Genomic DNA, 20978 nt, shown 5'->3' with positions numbered 1-20978 from the left:
CAAATTTTATCACCCATCCTACTACCTGCCAAATATTAAGCTTTCTTTCAGATCCTGTTCTTTGCTTGTTCTCCTTTTATTTTTTGTCTCCCAAGTTTCTTGGTGCAGAGTCTTGCACATAGCGGGAGATCAGTAAGTGTTGAAATGGATGTTAAGTATAACAGAAAAAATAGCATTTCAGATGCACATATTAGTATTAATTTCAAATGTGGTTAGTAAAGCTATTAATCATCTTACTTGCCCTATGGGTTTCAAGCTATAAGTATTTTGAATCTTCAAAGCATATTTTTCAGAAGATCCAAATTATTTTACTTTTTCTTAGCATGAGGAAATATTGAATTGAAATGGGAGAAACAAAAAGCGACCTATACAGTCAATCCTGTCCTAGGTAGAGTTACTTTAAAATTCTCTTTCATAGAACAGTTTTATATGTACCTCTATAAAAAACTAAGAACATGGAAATTTAATAAACTACACAGAACTTCATGCTGCCTAATACCACAGTTAACCCACAATATAGTATTTTTTTCAGAAAATTCAGAATTTTTCATAAGAAAAAGGTATTACCTCATATTGTTATGAGGTATAAGGTAGCACTGAATTCTAATCAACTCCTAAAAACATCTGGAGTGTCTATTGCCTTGTATGTTTCCTGATTTGTTATGTAAGTCACTTAATAGTATTGGGCCATTATTATATAGTGCATCATTTTAAAATCACATTTAACAGTGTTGTACTAATTGCGTTTCATCTGGAAAAAAATACATAATACTTAATGGAATTTAGTAATAAGCTTCATTTTTATTTCCAGGACTCTCAAGAAAGCTTGTCATTACAGTATACCAATAATTAAATGGTGGATAATTTAAATACAGCAAATAACTGTTGGTGACTCATCAAGTCTACCTCTTCCACCCCACAAAATTCTAAGAACCTGCCACTTAGAAAGTTCATGTTGCTACATAAATAAGTGGTTTTGCTTCTTAGCAGTAAGACTCTAGCCACCCAACCAGTTGATGTGAGAGCTCAAACAACTGAGACATCAGAACCCAGCTGCAGATCTTTCAGCTATTTTAGATACTATTCAGGAGTCTGCCTAAGAAGGTTTTCTCTCTCATTCCTCATTTAAAACCACTAGAAGCTACCCACGAGAGGAAATAAAAGGCATTCAGAAAATCACATAAATTAACAACGGGCAACGAAACATTCATCTATCTCAAGATAGGTGGAAATACGAGGTCTTTTAGTGTTATAAATGGTCAGTCCTTTGGTGAGCCTGGCAAACTGTAGATGAGTTTCTGAATCTGAGCCGTTTTATCTGAACTCAGCTTTCAGAATTTCAACCTAAATTCAACCTTCACATTTGTTGTTTATGATAAAACACTGTGATACTGATGCAAAGGTCAGAGGCCTCACCGATAAAAGCTGTTAATATTTATGTCCATTATTCATTCTCGGCACACTTCTGTTCTGAAGCCTACATATTATTCTATCTTCATTCCGCTCTGATGCCCATACCACATCTAGCTAGGGCAATTTTGTTCTGAAAATGGTGTCAAAGCAATTTCTAGGAGAGCAGGAATCTTTGTCAATGTTATTTAATGATAAATACCAAGTAACTAACACAATACCTGGGACATAACTGGTGCTGAAAAAAAAAAGCTTGTTGAAAGACGTTTGGACAAATAGACGGTTGAAAGGAAGAAATGCAAAAATGCAGAAAGAAAGAGAAACAGAGAAAGAAAAGAAAGTAAAAGAAAAAACGAAATGAACCAGGATCTATTGATCTAATAGTTCTTCTTCCTGACCCTGTAGTCTCTTTAACAGCATTATATCTTTATTAGTCCATTTCCATACAGCTATAAAGAACCGCCTAAGCTAGGTAACTTAGAAAGAGGTTTAATTGACTCACAGTTCAGCAGGGCTGGGGAGGCCTCAGGAAACGAATCATGGTGGAGGGCGAAGAGGAATCGTGGCTCCTTCTTCTCAAGGTGGCAGGAAGGAGAAGGGCAAGCAGGGGAAATGCCAGACGCGTATAAAACCATCAGATCTCGTGAGACTCACAGATTATCACAAGAAAAACTTGGGGGAAACTGCCGCCATGATCCAATTACCTCCACCTGGTCCTGCCCTAGACACGTGGGGATGGTGATTACCCTACCAAATGAGATTTCGGTGGGAACACTGAGCCAAACCATGTCAAAAAGGCTTCCAGTTATTTAACATTTAGATATTATAGGATAATTTTGACAACATGATGGACAAATGGGGCTTGGGGCATGTTTACTATTTCTCAGGGTCATTTTAGTATCATTCTATCTGCTATCTGTGAAAATTTATATAAAATTATAACTACTTCTGACCAGTATAAGAATTCGAAGCCTTTCTAGCTCTACTCTCCCTGTGGAAAGGTAGGTGGACTCAGGTTGGTACCCAGGTTAAATTTTAAAAATTACAACCTATCAGGCTTCTGTCATAAACCATCCACAGTGAAGAATTACTTAGTGGATGATTCATTATGTATGAGAGTTTTACTGCATTTGGTGCATTAATCCAACAGATGACTGAAATATCACTTTAAGATACAAAAAACAAAACCAGACTTAAGCTATAGGCAAATTCATTTCTCTTCAGCTCTGTTTAGCAGAACATTTTTCAAAATGATGTCACACCTGCTGTGTGAACATGTTATTCTCCAGGTGCACAAAATTAATTGCTTATTAACATCACATTCACAAAAACCTCAAGGCATGTCTTGGGGGAAAAAAGCATAAATGAATGTGTAGCTAAGCTCAGTCAAAGAAGAAGAGAAAAGTAAAGAGGTAAGCTTTAAATAAAGTTTTAAAATAAAATCGACAGGAAATTTATTTAAATTTTATCATTTAAGTATAAAATATGAAAATAATTTTGTTGACCAAAAACATGGCAATGAACAAATACTGAAACAGATGGCTCTAAACCACTCACTTTAAGTGTTTGCTGCTTTCAGAGGTTAATAACCCACAATTTGAGGGTCAAAGCAGTTCACAGTATAAAACCATACAAGGCTATAGTATCTACCCTATAGTGGACAAGGGCATTTCACCTCCATTAAGTGTGTCTAGCTTAGAACCAACTCCCTCATTTTTTTGTTTTGTGACCTTCAGCAACCTTTCTATCCCAGTTTCCACGTGCTTCACAGCCAAGAGAGGAATATATTTATCTCTTGGATTTATGAGGCCTAAATACATATAAGGCTTTTAGAACAGTGCCTGGCAAACAATGGTAGTTCACAAACACTGGAGTATGGCTTGTGGATCAGAAGGAAGTCAAACTGAAAGTAGCAAGACTACTTACAAGTCCATGTTGTTTTGCTTCTTTCTCCTATGTTCTATTAGCTCAGTCTAATTCCTGGAGTTAAAACCCAGTTGAAAACAAACACTAGATTATTACTAGTTTTCTGTGTGTCCATATTTATATAGAATTAATGAATACCAGATAAAATTAAAATAACATAAAACATCAAAAATAATTTAGGCTAAATTTTTATTATGCTCTTTAAATCAACAAATTGAAATTTATCATAATTGTGATTATAGTAACATGAGTACAAATGCAAATTTATCAATATACACAGTTTAAATTATTCTTTTCATAGCTTCCTTCATGAAGAACTACATAGACATATTTCCTATTAAATCCACAATGAGATTTATGCATTTTGGTTCAAGAGACAATAACGTATCTGTAGTTAATTAGACTGATTTGTGCAATGTATCCTTTGCTTGCAGTCAAAGGATAAAAAGCTTAAAAGTTTGCCCAGAAGGATATTAGATGAATTTAATGAGCATAAAACTGACATCAAAGTATTGCCACTAATTTCACTAGCAAGTCATTTCAATAACTCGTCATTAATTCATTTATCCATTCATTAGACATATGTTAAGCAACTACCTTCTGTCAGTTCCTATATTTAAAGTTAGTAATATAAATACAAATAAGATTCATAAAGATAGGCACATGATAAAATAATAATAACGTTTATATAAGTCAAGTAAGGCCAGAAACAGCAGAGAAAGGAATATTTATCTTGATGCTGGGTGGTAGAAAAGACTGAGAAAAGTGTATACATTCCTGCAAGTTTTAAAGAGTGACTAGGAATTTTCTATAAATAATGAGCTCCAAGAGCTTATCTACCTCTAAAAGTCCATGATATAAATGTTTTCTGAATGAAATAATTTATTACTCAGATCACTGGTTTCTTGTCTTCTGAGAAAAGCAAGGCAAGGCAACTTGCAAAATTGCATTAGATTTCTTGTTAAGTTTTAGCAAATCTTCCTTTTACCAATGTTACTTTTAAAGTTAGTATGATACACAGAGTGTATGTTGACTGTTGATTGATACTGTTTAAAACACTGTTCCACTGAATTCGGCTATTTCATTAAGGTAATTCATAATATCGGAAAAAAAGTATTGTTCCCCCTCCCAGTGTATGATTATTCCAATCTACTATAAATTATTTATTTCACATTTATCATAAAGCGTAAAAGTGTTGCATGTGTGTTTTTTAAGATCCATTACTAGGCTATTAATATAATAAAAATTTCATATGGGAAATAAAGACATAAAAAGCCCCCAAATGCAAAAAATAACAACTATACAAATGTTTAATAATGCTCTATCACCATTAATAGGGAAATTTACGGTTTTTAAATTATACTTAATTATTTTAAATAACTGAATTAATCAATGAGTGGTGAGTCCCCAGATGTGCATCTGTATCTACAGGAAAATGATTATTTTATCTTTGGTCTTTTTCAATAAGTTCAAAATAATCACATGGTGATTGCCAATTCCATCTTTTTTAACAAAAACAAAGAGTCATGAAATAGAATGGGAGCTGAACCGTTCAAATGTAAAGTTCTTTAGTTTTGGGATCTGGACTGGCTCTCCTTGCTCCTCAGCTTGCAGAGGAGCTATCCCTCTAAGAGAACGCTGACTAATACAACATCTAACCCTGTATAAATACTGTGAAGCCTTAAAATAATTTTTAATGTATAATAAATGTACTTAAAATTATCTGGTAGTAAAATGTACATTTTCATAATCAATATTTATTTTTATATTTGAATTAAGTGCTTTACTATGCCAAATGGTAAAATTACATTGACTTTACAAGAACTGCCAAGAGTCCATGCTTAATTGGCCCTTAGACAAAAATTTAATTATTTTACACACTCAATCCATTTTATGTTATATATTCTACCTCCTGAGTTAAATTATATCTTTGTTTTGGAAAGATATCCAATTAATAAATGGTATTTACTTTGGGCTGAGAAAGAACAAGAGATCAGTGTAATTGGTTATGAGATTCCTATCTGTACTACAACACTTCATGGCAGTGCTTCTTTGAAATCAAACAGTATCCCAATCAGTGTATCATCAAAAAATGTATTACTTAAATCTGTCTATTTTAAAACTGGATTATGATTCTGATTTGATTAAGTTCTATTTGCTGTGGGGGTAATTTTTATCCTGTAGTGACAAAAGTCTACATTCTAATCTATTTTAGCCTCTATAAATGACTTATATTGACTAAGTTTAAATCTTCATACCTACAACCAATTCGGTTACATTCTGTCTTTTTGGAATCAACTGGATAATTTTTTTAAACTTTTATTTTGGGTTAGGAGGTACATGTAAAGTTTTGTTGCATAGGTAAACACGTGTCAACAAGGATGTGTTGTATATATTATTTCATCACCCAGGTAATAAGGCCAGTACCTAATAGATGTCTTTTCTACTTCTCTCCTTCCTTCCTCCTTCCTTCCTTCCTCCTTCCCTCCTCCCTCAAGTGGACTCCAGTATCTGTTGTTTCCTTCTTTGTGTTTTAAGTTCTTATTATTTACCTTCCACTTATAAGTGAGAATGTGCAGTATTTGATTTTCTGTTCCTGCATTAGTTTACAAAGGATAATAGCCTCCAGCTCCATCCGTGTTCCTCCCAAAGACATGATCTGGTGCTTTTATTATGGCTGCATAGTCAACTGGATAATTCTAAAACTGAGTTAGGTCCATTCAAGCCTATACCTAAGAGATGATTAGTTGTTTATATAGTCATTCTAAGTATATGCAAGAGATTGGATCCATGACTTCTGCTTATGCCAAAATCACCACATATTCAAGTCCCACAATCAGCCCCATGGATACTGCATGTGAGAAAAGGCCCTTTGTAAATGCAGGTTTCTTATTGTGTGAATACTGCATTTAAAATATGTGCTTGGTTAAAAAAAGGCTGTGTACACATATACCTAAGCAGTTTGAACTGTGCAGTTCAAGGGCCAACTATATTTGTAAATTGTGGCTAGTATATCATAACAGAAGGTAACGATTTTGAAACAAGAATTTTTAATCTAAGAAAATAGGATTTATTTTAATACAATATTATTTTTAATTAAAGAACTTTTTGTTTTTGTCAGTAGAGGGCTCATAGATTGCACTTCTAGAATTTAACTAAAACCAAAGAGAGTGAGTGTACATCGTCCATTAGGATAAGATTTTAGTAGCTCACAACAAATTCTGTAAATAATTTAAAAATTCTCAAACATTAGAATCTCAAATGAATCTCATAATTGCATGTTCCTTAAAATGAGTGTGTAAATTAAAAGTTTAGTCAAAACTAGGGCAGAACAGATACAAAAATCACATGTAACTAATGGCCACTTACAAAGGTCAATTTGCCTAGATCCCTTTGGGAAATACAGAATGTTCTGGGCTATTGCTAGAACTCAATTTGCATCTCTGCTTTTGAGCTCTCTGGGAGAATATGTGAATAGGAATTTCTTCTTGTTAACCTCCAGAAGACGCTGAAGTAAGGATGTTTCTAAGGCAAAGACAGACTTCAAGTTATAACCCAGTACGAAAGATAAGGGTAGGATGAGAAGAGAGGAGTCTTGGAGTAGCAGGTGGGGTGAGGAGAGAGTCTGGAAAAGAATATCAGTTAACTATGAGTTAACGGAGACTCATGTTGGTAACATATTAGGAACATCAAGATGTTAAGGATAGTTCAATAGCAGCAACTCAGTGATGCGCCATGTCGTAGAAGAGCTTTGAATATGTATATATATATGACATCACCTGTCTCTGTAAATAAAATGTTGTTGGAATAAAAGCATGCTCATTCATTTATACATTGTCTATAGCTGCTTTTGCAGAGTGAGTAGTGATAGCAAACCATCTGGACCACAAAACTTAAAATATTTATTATCTGGCCCTTTACTAAAATTTTTTTGCCAACTTCATAGATGCAAAAATCATTCACTGTTAGTCATGGATCCTGTAACTGATGGAAATAAATGAAGCCTTATGGAGAGTTAGTTAATTAATCAAGAGTAGTTCATCAGCCAATGTGCGTGGTTCATAAAACATGGCCAAATACTGGTGCATTCTAATATGGTAGAATGAATCCCTGTTCAGAAGTCAGGAAACTCATCTTCTTGTTTTTCTTGTGTAAAATAGGTATGGACTACAAAAATATGAAATTTCCTGCTAGTTCTAAAATGTTATATTTATGTTTACTTAATACTTATCTTGGTTAAACCTTCTATTTATGGATTATAGCCATTTTTATATTGAATTTTCCATTGAGAACAAATTATTAAATTGTGTTCTGCATAGAACTCAAAAAATAAAAGGGAGAATACTAGACTAAAATCAAAAAAGGTGGACCCTGTAACTTGTCTAGTTTTTTTCTCACTACATAGGAACAAATAGATTAAAAAAAAAAAAAAAGTCTTTGGTGAAATGCCAAAGAAACTTTTATGGAAACCATTGGTTGAGAGGCTAGACAAAACTTTGTTACAAAAAGTAAGTCTATTAATTTTTGATCAAATAGCAATGAAGTTTTTTTTTCTACCTGAAAGTACTATATTTAGAAATACCATTAGAATGAAACAATTGGTTTTATTTACTAACTTTTCTACCAATTTCACTTAACTATCCATTTGTTTAAATAAATTATTTTGGATCATAATACCAAATCTGTGTTCCTTTCTCTGTTGGTTATTATGCTGTCACTTTTCATTTATTTCATCTAAATTCAAAGGCTCATCTTAAATGCATGAATAATGCAGCTGTTTCCATTAAGGCATTTGATTTTTTAATTAAATATTTTTGCCTGAAGCAGATGATATATTTTAAAGTATCAGTAGTAACAGCATTTTGTTTTAGAATGTCTGGTGCTTTAATTTTTCTACTTTCATTAAACTGCTCATGAAGAAGCCAAAGGTTTTTCATATAATATGCTCAAACTAATTTCAAGCCATTATTGAAATAAATATTTTTTTTTTTTTTTTTTGAGATGGAGTTTCACTCTTGTCACCCAGGCTGGAGTGCAGTGGTGCAATCTCAACTCACTGCAACTTCTACATCCCAAGTTCAAGCAATTCTCTTGCCTACGCCTCCCGAGTAACTGGGACTACAGACACCTACCACTACTCCCGGTAATTTTTTTGTATTTTTAGTAGAGATGGGGTTTCTCCATGTTGGGCAGGCTGGTCTCAAACTCCTGACCTCAGGTGATCTGCCCACCTAGGCCTCCCAAAATGCTGGGATTACAGGCATGAGCCACCACACCTGTCCTGAAATAAATGATTCTTAAATCTACCTATTATGTCTTTCTATGAACACTTTATTTCAAAGGTTAAAGATTAAAGTTTAAATATAGAATGTGATTGCTATTTTAAACTTGACCCCAATTGTTATAAAAATCAGACAATATCTATTAATTCTAACTATTACAAAATAATATGGACTGATAATCTCCTTCAATTTTTTATTTGGTACATAATAATTTTATAGATTAATGGGGTAGATATAATATTTGATACATGCATACAATGTGTAATGATCAAATCAGAATATTTAAGAGATCCATCATCTCAAATACTTATCATTTCTTTGTGCTGGAAACTTCAAACCTTCTTTTCTAGTTGTTTTGAAATACACAATATATTGTTGTTAACTATAGCCACCCTACAATGCTAGTGTTTACCCTACTGAATGCTAGGACTTATTTTTTCTAATTGTATGTTTTACCCATTAACCTACCTTTCCTTGTGCTCCCCACCACTTTTTCCAGCCTCTGATAACTCTTATTCCACTTTCTACTTTCACCTCCATAAAGTCAACATTTTAAGCTTTCATATATGATGGGGACATGTAATACTTGTCTTCCTGTGCCTCGCTTATTTCACTTAACATAGTGTCCTCTAGTTCCATCTATGTTGCTGAGAATGACAGACTTTCATTCTTTTTGAAGACTGGATTTTATTCCATTGTGTATATATATCACATTTTCTTTATCCATTTGTCTGTGGATGAACACTTAGGTTGATTCCACATCTTCACTATTGTGAATATGGCTGCAATAAATGTGGGGGTGCAGGTATCCCTTTGGTATACTGATTTTTCTTTCCTTTGGACAAATATCCACTAGTGAGATTGCTGTATCATGTGGTAGTTCTATTTTTATTTTTTTTAGAAATCTCCATACTGTTTTCCATTATAGCTGTGCTAATTTACATTCATATCAACTGTACATAAGAGTTCGGTTTTCTCCACAACCTTGCCTCAGTTTTTTTTTTTTTTTTTTTTTTTCATCTTTTAAAGACTAGCTTTCCTAGCTGGGGTATTATAATATTTCATTGCAGTTTTGATTTGAATTTTCCTAATGATTAATGATATTGAGCATTTTTGTTAAATACCTGTTGGCCATTTGTATGTCTTCTTTTGAGGAATGTCTATTGACATCCTTCGCTCAGGTTTCAAGGGGATTATTTGTCCTTTTGAGTTGAGTTTCTTGAGTTCTTTATATATCTGGGATATTAGTCCCTTGTCAGATAAATAGTTTGCAAATATTTCCCCCCAATTTGCAGATTGTCTCTTCACTTCATTGACTGTGAAAGTAGCTGTGCAGAAGCTTATTAGTTTAATATAATTTTGTCTATTTTTGTTTATGTTACCTGTGCTATGGGGTTTTAGTAATAAAATCTTTGTCTAGACCAATGTCCTGAAGCCCTTACCTTGTTTTTGTAATAGTTTTGGGTTTCAAGTTTAAATCTTCAATTCATTTTAAGTTGATTTTTGCTTATGGTGAGACATATTTCTGCATAGAAATATCCAGTTTTCCTAGCACTATTTATTGAAGAGGGTGTTCTTTCCCCAATACGTATTCTGTTGCCTTTGTGAAAACTAGTTCTTTGACCCTTATTTCATTGTAGTGTCTTCTTTATGAGCCCTGTTCAAGGCATAACTTCCACTCTTTTAAAAATAGCAGTGGTGGTGTAAATAGCAAGAAGATCCAAGACTGGAAATCCAGGCTGTCTTCTGCTTATGCTCTGCTGTGAAAAGTTGGGACTACCACATTGTCTCTCTAAGTCACCTATGTCCTCTGTTAATAAATCAAATTTGATGATATTATACATTTTAAAATCCATAAGATTTTCAGTATTGAACTTCACAATTTATTACGAGAGGTTCTGTATTGACTTGATGTTCATGATTGCTCATGCAAAGTTCTATAGCCATATATCTTTCATATTTACATTGCTATAAATGTATTTTGAATTAAGCTTTTACTTAATATTTTATAACAATAGTTTCTATATGTTTATATTATTAAGTAATTTTTTCTCACAATAAATTTGAAATGCTTAAGGCATGGTTTCTATTGGCTCTTACACTACCTCAAGGTTTATTTTAAAGCATTATATATACCCTATGAGGCTTACAAACACCCATGAAACAAGTTTACACATGTAACAAACCTGCACATGCACCACCAAACTTAAAAGTCAAAAAAATTACCAATAAAACAAAAATCCCAAAACTTTCTTGAAAATCTTTTCCTATCTTCTGTTGCAAGGTTCACATCAAACAAAGCCACATATGTATATATTATAGCGTTTTTTGTTTGCTTTGATTTTGATTTTTTTAGAATAAAAAGATATAAATTAGGCACACTTTAGTACAACTACAAAACATACAAAATATAGATATAAAACATAAGAAATATATTTGTAAAATTTCGAAAAGCAGTCAGAGGGAAAAAGATTCCAAATCCAGGAGAATAAACACAAGAATTAACGCTAACTTTTCACCAGAAACAAAACAAGCCAGAAGGAAATGGAACAAATATTTATAGTAGAAGAAAAGCTATCAACATAATCTATCCAGTGAAAATATTATCAAAAAAATGAAAGTAACAAGAAAATTTCAGATAAACAAAAGCTAAGGGAATTTGACAACAGTTTTTCAGTCTGAAAAGAAATGATATCAGTTAGAAATATGTATGTACTACAAGGACTGGAGAGCTTCTAAAAGGTTAAATATTTGGTGAATATAAAAAGACTTTTCTTATTTTTAGAACTTTGAAAATCCTTTGAATTTTAAAGCAGTCACAACACTATATTGTGGGATGTGCAACATGTATATTCATAAAGTGAAAAACCATAGCACATAGGATGGGAAGGGGTAAAATAATAATATTAGTATCAGTGTAATGCATCAGTTGGTATATGATTAATACATAATAAAATTTGTTGAGTTAAAAATACATGTTGTAATCCATAAAGGCTCCTCCAAACACACACACACACACACACACACACACACACACACACACACACACACAGAGATATTTAGACATGAAGATAAAAGTTATAACTGACTATGAAAACATTTGATTAAAAAACAAAAGGAGTACCAAAGAAAAAAGAAAAGATGAAACAAATGGAGAATAAACAAAATAACAAACTCTAACAATAGCTCAATCATACCAATAATTTTAGTAAATATAAATAGATTAAACAATCTAATTAGAAGCCAGAGATTATCAAAATGAATTAAAAAGAAATAAGGTTCAACTATAGGAAGTTATCTGATGATACTAATATAAAGATGCAGACTGAAAGTGAAGCATGGAAAACATAGATCCAAAATAAACCCATCATGAGAAACTTGGTGTGTCTAAATTAATATCAGAGAAAAAATTTTAATATTTCTATTCTATAAATTGTAGCAGAATAATAAATTATACACCATAAAGACAAAGGATTAATTCATAAAATGTTTCAACAATTTTCAATGTGTACATATCTAATAACGAAACTTCAGAGAATATAAAGCTAAAATTTGATGCAACTAATGCGAGAAATGGACAAATTTAAAATCATAGTGGAAGAGATAAATACCCCTTTTCTATTGTTGGAATTGACCCCCAAATTTGTTAATGACATAAGAAAGCAACAATATTATCAGCCAGCTTTGCCTAACAGACACTTATAAAGCACCACATCCAATATAGAACATACATTTTTTTTTTTAGGATACATAAACAGTGTTTAGAATGAACCACATTCTATGCCATAAAATACTCTTAATAAATTTAAAGGGACTGAAATAACAGAGTATATTCTCTGTATTATACTAATACTATATATTAGTACTATATATTAGTATTACTATACTAATATATAGTAATAAATATCGGTAAGTTATTTAAGAAAACATCAAATGGTTAGAAATGCACAACATAAATTTTAAATATAGATTTTAAAAAATTACAAAGGAAATTTTAAAATATCTCAAACTAAATAATAACAAAATTACACCATATCAAAATTTAGAATATGCAGCTCCACAGATGTTAGAAAGAAAATTCATCGTATCAAACGCTTATACAGCAAATTTACATAAATACATAATGAATAGATAGAAAGCCAACTATGCTTTTTCAGGCCCTTGGGGAATATAGTAAAAACACATGGACACAGGAAGGGGAACATCACACACTGGGGCCTGTTGGGGAGTTGGCGGGGTGCTAGGGGAGGGATAGCAGAGGGTAGGGAGAGTGGTGAAACATTAGGAGAAATACCTAATATAGGTGACAGGGGTATGGAAGCATGTATGCTGATGAGAATGATTCAGTAAATAGTAAACAATGGAATAATGATAATTCAGGGAAGAGAGGGAGGCGTAGGGAACTCCTTGAGGAGGTGTGTGCACTGGGATCTAGAACACACATGGAGAAGGTATCTTTAGAGAAGAGGGGGAGAATTCCTCCATGGGGCAGGAGAGAGGCCCCACATAGGGGCACAGAAGTAGGCTGGTAAGGAGCCAAAGAAATTCTGCTCTGAAGCCCTATTCTTTTCCTGCAAAATCAAAATGAATGGCCATCCTCTCTGAAAGGAAAAGGAGGAAAAGATGTCAAGGTGAGGGGTGAGAATATAATGTTAAAATGTTATCTAGGAGGACAAAGAGACTAAGGACATTGTAAGATTACTGAGCAGCATTAAGAGTTCACATGAAAACAATGGACATGAATTCAAAGTAAGCCCACTCAGTATGACCCTTTTGTTTTTCTCCACGGGTACAGAAACAGAATAGAAAGTGAACAGAAATAAGGAGGGGAATATGTGTAACTTCCAAAAAGCTCCAAGAATGGAACTAGCAACTTTGAATAACTGGTTAAATCTGGAAGATATTAAGGTCATATCATGTAAGACTGCACATTCTTCCCTTTTTTAATCCCTTAGCCTGATGCTGGAGGTGTCAGAAACAGCAGCTAGCATCTTGGGAGGAGATGTTTATGAGTTGCTAAAGAAACTGGACTGTCGTCACTCCTGACTTTGGGCTTCTAAATTAAAATGGGCCTTATCAAGGAAAAAAGATTTAATTTTGGAATAAGCTGGAAATTATGCTATTACATTATGCTGGGCTGAGTATTTAATTATTAAATGGGGACTTTTATAATGATGGACAGGGCTTGGCAAAAACTTTGAGGCTTTTCCAGAGCACATTTGAAGGGACATTTGATGAGAACATGTAATATAAATTCCAGATGCTTTAAACATTTTTATCACGTATGTTAAATATTCAGTTACTATAATGAGATTGTAGTAGGGAGAATTCTAAAATTTGTCTGCCTCCAAGATGTTCTTCCTCTCATTATTCACTCGAAGGCTGTTGTGAAAGGGATTTTGTAGGTGTAACTGCTGTCTCAATGCAGATGGCCTTACAATAAAAATTAGGCCTGACCCAATCATGGAAGACTTTAAAAGCAGGAAAACACCCTGCTTTTAAATGATCACAGCTAATTGCAGCCTTGAACTTTTGGGCCCACGAAATCCTCCCACCTCAGCCTCCAAAGTAGCTAGGATTATAGGCTTGAACCATCATGCCTGCTGCACTAACTATCACTTCAAAGCCACTGTTTCAAGTCAAGCAGAAGCTCTGGTATTCCACAGTTGTTTAAATGCTTTTGAATTTTATGTGACAGCATTGACAGAGGACTTTTATCTTTTAATATCATCCCTGCATCAATTATTCCATGTCTCCAGTTCAGTTGTTCAGTCTCATGTGAGCTCTTTGTTAGTCTTCATTAGTGTACTGACATTCATAACCTATTTACTTTAGATTTTAAATATTTAAAATCCTTCAACTGAAAACATTGATATCTCTTTAAAACATATATATATATATATATGTTTTAAAATATCTTCTTAAAACATTTTTCACTTAGTAATGTAAGTGGCCAACTGAGGGGGATTGCTGTTTTTCTAACCCCCTCCAGCTTTACTGATATATGATTGACAAAAATTTGTATACATTTAAGTTGCACACTCTTATGTATAGAACTACATATAAATTTTGAAATGAATACCAAAATCCAGATAATTAATATATCAGTTATATCACATAGTTACCATTGTGTCGTGTGCATGTGATGAGGACATTTAATATCTAATCTCTTAGCAAATTTCAAGGAGAAAATACGTTATTATTAACCATAGCACCAGTCTATACAGTCTCCAAAAGTAATTCATCCTATATCTTTATATACTTTATACACTTTAACCTATGCTTGTTAGCTTTTGAAGTTTTGATAATGATCATCCCAACAAGACTAAGATGCTATCTCATGATAACTTTGATTTACATTTCTCCATTGATTAGTGAAGTTGAGCATCCTTTTATAGACTTGTAGGCAATTTATATGTCTAATTTGCAAAAATAATATTCAGGTCCTTTGTCAACTTTTTAATTGAGTTATTCCTTTTCTGCTATTGAGTTGTATCCGTTTCTTATATATTTTGGATATTAACTTCTTACTAGATACATGACTTGCAGAAATTTTCTTCATTCAGTAGGTTGCCTTTTTCCTCTGCTGATTGCTTATTTTGCTGAGCAGAAACTCTTTAATTTGATGTAGACTCATTTGTTTATTGTTGCTTTTGTTGCCTGTACTTTGGTGTTAAATAAAACACTACTGCCAGGACTTAGGTCAAGAAGCATTTTCCCTATGTTTTCTTCTAAGAGTTTTGCACTTTTAGATCTTACAGTTAAGTCTTTTATTCATTTTTTTTTCTTGTAGGGTATAAAAGAAGGGTCCAATTTTATTTTTTTCCAGTGGGTATCTAGTTTTCCCACAGCACTTATTGAAGGAACTATCCTTTTCCCTATTGTATATTTTTGGCTACATTTTTGAAATTTATTTTACCATACATGCCTAAATATGGAATTATTTCTGAGCTCTCATTTTATTTCATTTGTCTATTGTCTATCTTTAGGCCAGTATTATATTTTTTAGTTATTATAGCTTTTTAATATAATCTGAAGTTAGAATGTGTGATGCCTTGAGCTTTGTTTTTCTTGCTCAAGGTTGCTTTAGCTATTTGGGGGTTTTGTGGTACCATATGAATTCTAAAATTTTTTTCTATATCTGAAGAAAGTCTTAGTATTTTGATAGAAATTGCATTGAATTTGTAGATTGCTTTTAGATAACAATGCTTGTTAGCTTTTGAATTTTTGATAATGATCATCCCAACAAGGCTGAGGTGCTATCTCATAGTAACTTTTATTTATATTTCTCTGTTGATCATTTGGACATTTGAATAATATTAATTCTTCTAATATATGGATGCAGGATATCTTTCTGTTTATCTGTGTCCTGAATTTCTTTCCTCAATGATTTAGAGTTATTGGTGTACTGATCTTTCACCTCCTTGGTTAAATTAATTCTTCAATATTTATTTCTTTTAATGATATTATATATAAAATTGTTAAAAATCACCTACACACCATCATTATAGTACTAGGGTATTCTTAATTTCCCTGCATATTTGCTTTTACTAATGAGTTTTTTACTTCCATATGTTTCATGTTACTAATTACTGTCCTTTAATTTTGACTTGAAAAATTCCCTTTAGCATGTTTTTGTAAGGGAGGTCTAGTGGTGATGAACTTTCTCACTTTTTGCTTGCTTGAGAAAGTCTTTATCTCTTTCATTTTTGAAGGACACCTTTGAGGATAAAGTATTTTTCCCCTTTTAATGCATTGGATATATCATCCTAGTCTCTCCTGAAATGCAAAGTTTATTTTAATAAATCCACTGATAGCCTTATAGTATAGGCCCTTATCGATGAGTCTTTTCTCCCTTCTCTCTAGATGCTCTCAAAAGCCTATTGGTCTTTGAGGTTTGGCAGTTTAATTATAATATGTGTCAGTGGGGTCCATTTGGGGTTGAGCCTCTTTGGGAATCTTTAAAATTTATGTACCTGAATGTCCTTAACTTTCACCAGATTTGGGAAGTTTCCAGCCATTTTTCTTTACATAAGCTACTGTTTGTTTCGCTTCTGTCTGAGAATGTAATAATCTATTTATTAGTTCTCTTGCCAGATTCCCATAAATCCAATCAGCTTTATTTTCTTTTTTTCTCCCTTTTGCCTTTGACTGGATATTTTCAAATGGCCTTTAGTTTAGTTCACAGATTCTTCCTTTTGCCTTACTAAATCAGTTATTGATATTCTTTATTGCATTTTTTATTTTATTCATTGTATTCTTTTGCTCCAGAATTTGTTTGATGAGTTTTTAAAAAAATGATTTCTATATTTTTGTTAAACTCCTCGTTTTGTGCATATATTGTTTTCCTGATATCACTGAGTCATCTACTGGGTTATTTGTAGCTCTCTGATCTTCCATAAAACAATTATTTTGAATTCTTTGTTAGGCAATTTATACAACTCTTTTTCTTTTGGCTAAACTACTGAAAAAGTATGCTCCTTTGGTGGTGTCATGTTTATTTGATTTGTTTATGTCTTTGAAGTTTTGCATTGCAGCCTTCTCATTTGAAAAGAGTCATATGTCCTCTGCTGTTTGTTGACTGGCTTCAGGAAAGAAAGGCCTTCACCTGTCAGCCCAGCTAAGGTTCAGATGTTTTCTCCAAACTTTTCTGTGAATGTGCCACTCTACATCCCTTGTTTCCTCTTAGGAAGAATTTTTAAGATTATTTGCCTCCTCTTAATTCCACAACTCCAGTCTGGGTGCTAAACAGCCTCCTTTTGTATTCTCTAGAGAAGTGCCCTGAAACACTCAAGTTCGTATGCGTTTTTCCAACCATGCCAAGTTGGTCAAGCTGTCTGAATAGGCTCATAAACTGTCTGTCAAGGCTCAAACACTTATCATCTTAAGAGGTTCATGGGAAGTCAGCCACAATGGTGTGTTTGTGTGTGTGTGTGTGTGTGTGAGAGAGAGAGAGAGAGAGAGAGAGATACAGAACATTGAAGGTCTCTGTATACAAGTTTGGGGGATATGCATGTGAGGCACCCCAAGTAGTTCCTAAGTGGGCTTTTTAATAATGTTTGCTGAACAGTTTGTAGGATCCTTGGCTCTTTTTTGAGTTCTAAACCCTTATTGCCATCAGTCACTACTTATCTTTCCTGTTCTCAGCCTCTTCCAACCACTCAGTCATGCCAATTACCTCAGTATTACAGATGGGGTGAGAAAGTAGTGGAACTCTTGGGCAATGTTCCACACAGCTGGGGAAGCCAGATGCTCACTCACCATGCTCTTGCTTTCCCTTGTAGGAGAAATTATGGGCCCAAACGTCTTTGTTGCCACTGGGCTGTTCTGCCATCTGGAAGAGGTGAGGAGGGTAAAGGAAAATAGTGCTACTGATCCTCTTCAATGCACCTACTTTTGAAATGTGTGCTCCCACAGTGTGCTGAATCTTCTTCACTGGACTCCTAGACTCCAAAAAAGGTACTCTTGAACATGTGTGGTTGTCAACATTTATGCTTCTGTGGGGAAATGACATTAGAAAACTTCTGTTCTACCATTTTACTGACATCACTTTCTCAATGTACCTTTATTATCTTAATTGCTAAATCATATTTATTATAGAAAAATACTAGTAAAAATTTGTGTGATAAGATATTCATAGTCTCAAAAATTTAATAAGTTGATCATATTTCTTGATGGCCCACCATATACATAGGCAGTGTATGTATATGATACATACACAAACACAAACAGTGTATGTATATGATACATACACACACACAAACACAGTTGACCCCGAACAAAATGGGGGCTATGGGAACTAACACTCCAAGCAGTTAAAAATCAGTCAAGAGTTAGAAGGGAAGGCAGAGAGGCAGACACACTTAATCTAACTTTAGGGAAACACAGCATATGACTCTTTTTGCTATTTCATTTCTCTAAAAATGTTTCTATATTGTACCAAGCCTTCTTCCAGTGTTTTAGTTTCAATGCCCATATCATTGAAAGTTCATGTTGTAAAAGAAGTCAAAAGCAGTCTTGAATAACAATAACTCTCTCTCTGCCAGAGTGTCTAATGTCAAATTATTTTCCTGGCACTGCTTCTTCTATATCTCCCTCTTCATAATCTGGCACTGGTTCAGAAGAAATCAACTCTAACATTGATTCCTCTTGTGTGGTGTCTATTAGCTCTTGAATTTATCCAATATCTATATTTTGAAATCCTTCAATGCACACCATCTTTTGGGGGCTAGCAGGGGAGGCTATATCAACAGTCTCTTTAATGTTTTATTTTATTGTCTCTGTCATAAATCATAAATCCTGTGAAGTCATGTGCAATATCTGGATATAGTTTTCTTCATCAGGAATTTATAGTTTTAGGCTCAATGTCTTTTATGGATGACATCTTCAATAATGTAATCCCTCCAGGTATCCTGATGTTCTCTCTATCAAGGCTGTCTTCCATAGTGTTGACAATCTTTTCCGGACCACAGTGTGTGATGAAAATTAAGACCTGTGACTTCCCTATCTAGAGGCTGAATTAGAGATGTTGTGTTTAGGGACAAGTAGACCATTTCAACACATTCTACATGGAAACTCATGAGATTCTGAGTGGCCAGGGGTATTGGCCAGTATCAAAAAATCTTTAAAGGGAAGTCCCTTACTGGCAAGTTATGTGTTGACTTCAGGGTGAAAGCATTAATGAACTCAATCCAGACAAAGAGTTCCCATTGTCCAGGACTTCTGGTTGTACAACTAAAAGGCTGGCGTTTTCCCTTTCTCTTTAAGGCTCAGAGGTCAGCAGCTTTTTAAATATAGGTAATCCTGATCATAAGCCTTAATGCATTTGCACAAAACACTATAGTAGCCTATCTTTTTCTGCCTTAAATACTGGTGCTTGCTTTTTTCTTTACTAAAAAATATCCTTTGTGGAATTTTTTCCCCGGAACAGGATACCTGTCTCCATTAAAATCCCTTCAGGTAGATGTCATTTGTCCACAATAATTTTCTTAATGACATTGAGGAACTTATATGCTGCCTCTTGGTTGGCAGAAGCTGCTTCTCTTTTTATCTTGACTTTTTTATTAAGCACATCTCTTTCTAAAGTTATCAAACCATCCTTTGCTAGCATTAAATTCTCCAGCTTTAGATCATTCACTTTTCTTTTCCTTTCAGTTGTCATACAATGACATTGCTTTTTCTTGAACCATATTAAAGTCTATAGGTATGTCTTTTTATAGCAATTCTGTACTCACATAAAAGCTTTATTTTCAGTAGAAGGTAAAAATATATTTCTCTAAAAAAGCAAGATTTTTATGTCTGCTGGCATATCTGCAGTGATAGCTTCATAAATTTCCTTTTCTTTTTTTTACAATTGTCCTTATGCTGGATTTATTTATCTTGAAATGGCAGGCAACCACAACTGCAGACCTCAATTCACAGTACATGTTAAGCAATTCAACATTTTCCTTGTAAAGTCATGACTTGACTTTGCTTCTTGGGAGTAATTCCAGCATCAGTAGTGGCACTTTGTATGGGCCCCATGATGCTAATCAAGGTTTATGGTATTGAACTAAATGCAATTAAAAATGCAAGAGCCATGAGATATCAGTTTTTGCTGCCATAAAAAATGCAATGGAAAGATAAATTTCTCATGTAGAGATAATCAGCATCACAGGGCAGTTTAAGTGGCTGCCATTAATACTCAAGCTCACTGTAATAATGACAGGAGGTAGCTATGAAATTACACTAGTACAGTATGTACTAGAGTTAATTTTATGCAGCTATAATTTAATACTGCACCTTTATGTTCATTTCTGTTTTTTCACTGCAAATGGCACGACTATTAGGTCATTCTTGCATTACTATAAAGAAATACCTGAGGCGGGGCAATTCGATTTAACTGACTGATGACTCTCCAGACTGTAAAGGAAGTATGGTGCCAGCATCTGCTCAAATTCTGGTGAGGGCCTAGGAAGACTTTTACTCATCACAGGAGGCAAAGGGGAGCATGTGTATTATGTGGCGAAAGAGGAGCAAGAGAGAGAGCTGGAGTAGTGCCACACACTTTTAAACGACCAGATCTCATGAGGACACACTCACTATCCAAGGGAAGTAGCAAGGGGATGGTACTAAACCATTCACAAGAAATCTTCCCCTAAGATAAAATCACCTCCCATCATGCCCCACCTCCAACATTGGAAATTACAATTCAACATGAGATTTAGAGGAGACACATATCCAAACTATACCATATGGTCCATAAGTGTTTGGGTGTGTAAGTTTTAATAAATTTTAACTTTTTATAATAGATTTGTATATATTTTATGGGAGTAAATGATAAAATAGACTATTACCTACATATATTTTATGTGTTCATAA

Source organism: Cebus imitator, unplaced genomic scaffold (genome assembly GCF_001604975.1).
Source record: "Cebus imitator isolate Cc_AM_T3 unplaced genomic scaffold, Cebus_imitator-1.0 Scaffold192, whole genome shotgun sequence".
Lineage (NCBI taxonomy): Eukaryota > Metazoa > Chordata > Mammalia > Primates > Cebidae > Cebus > Cebus imitator.
The sequence above is the reverse complement of the archived record's forward strand: the minus strand, read 5'-3'. Positions refer to the sequence as shown.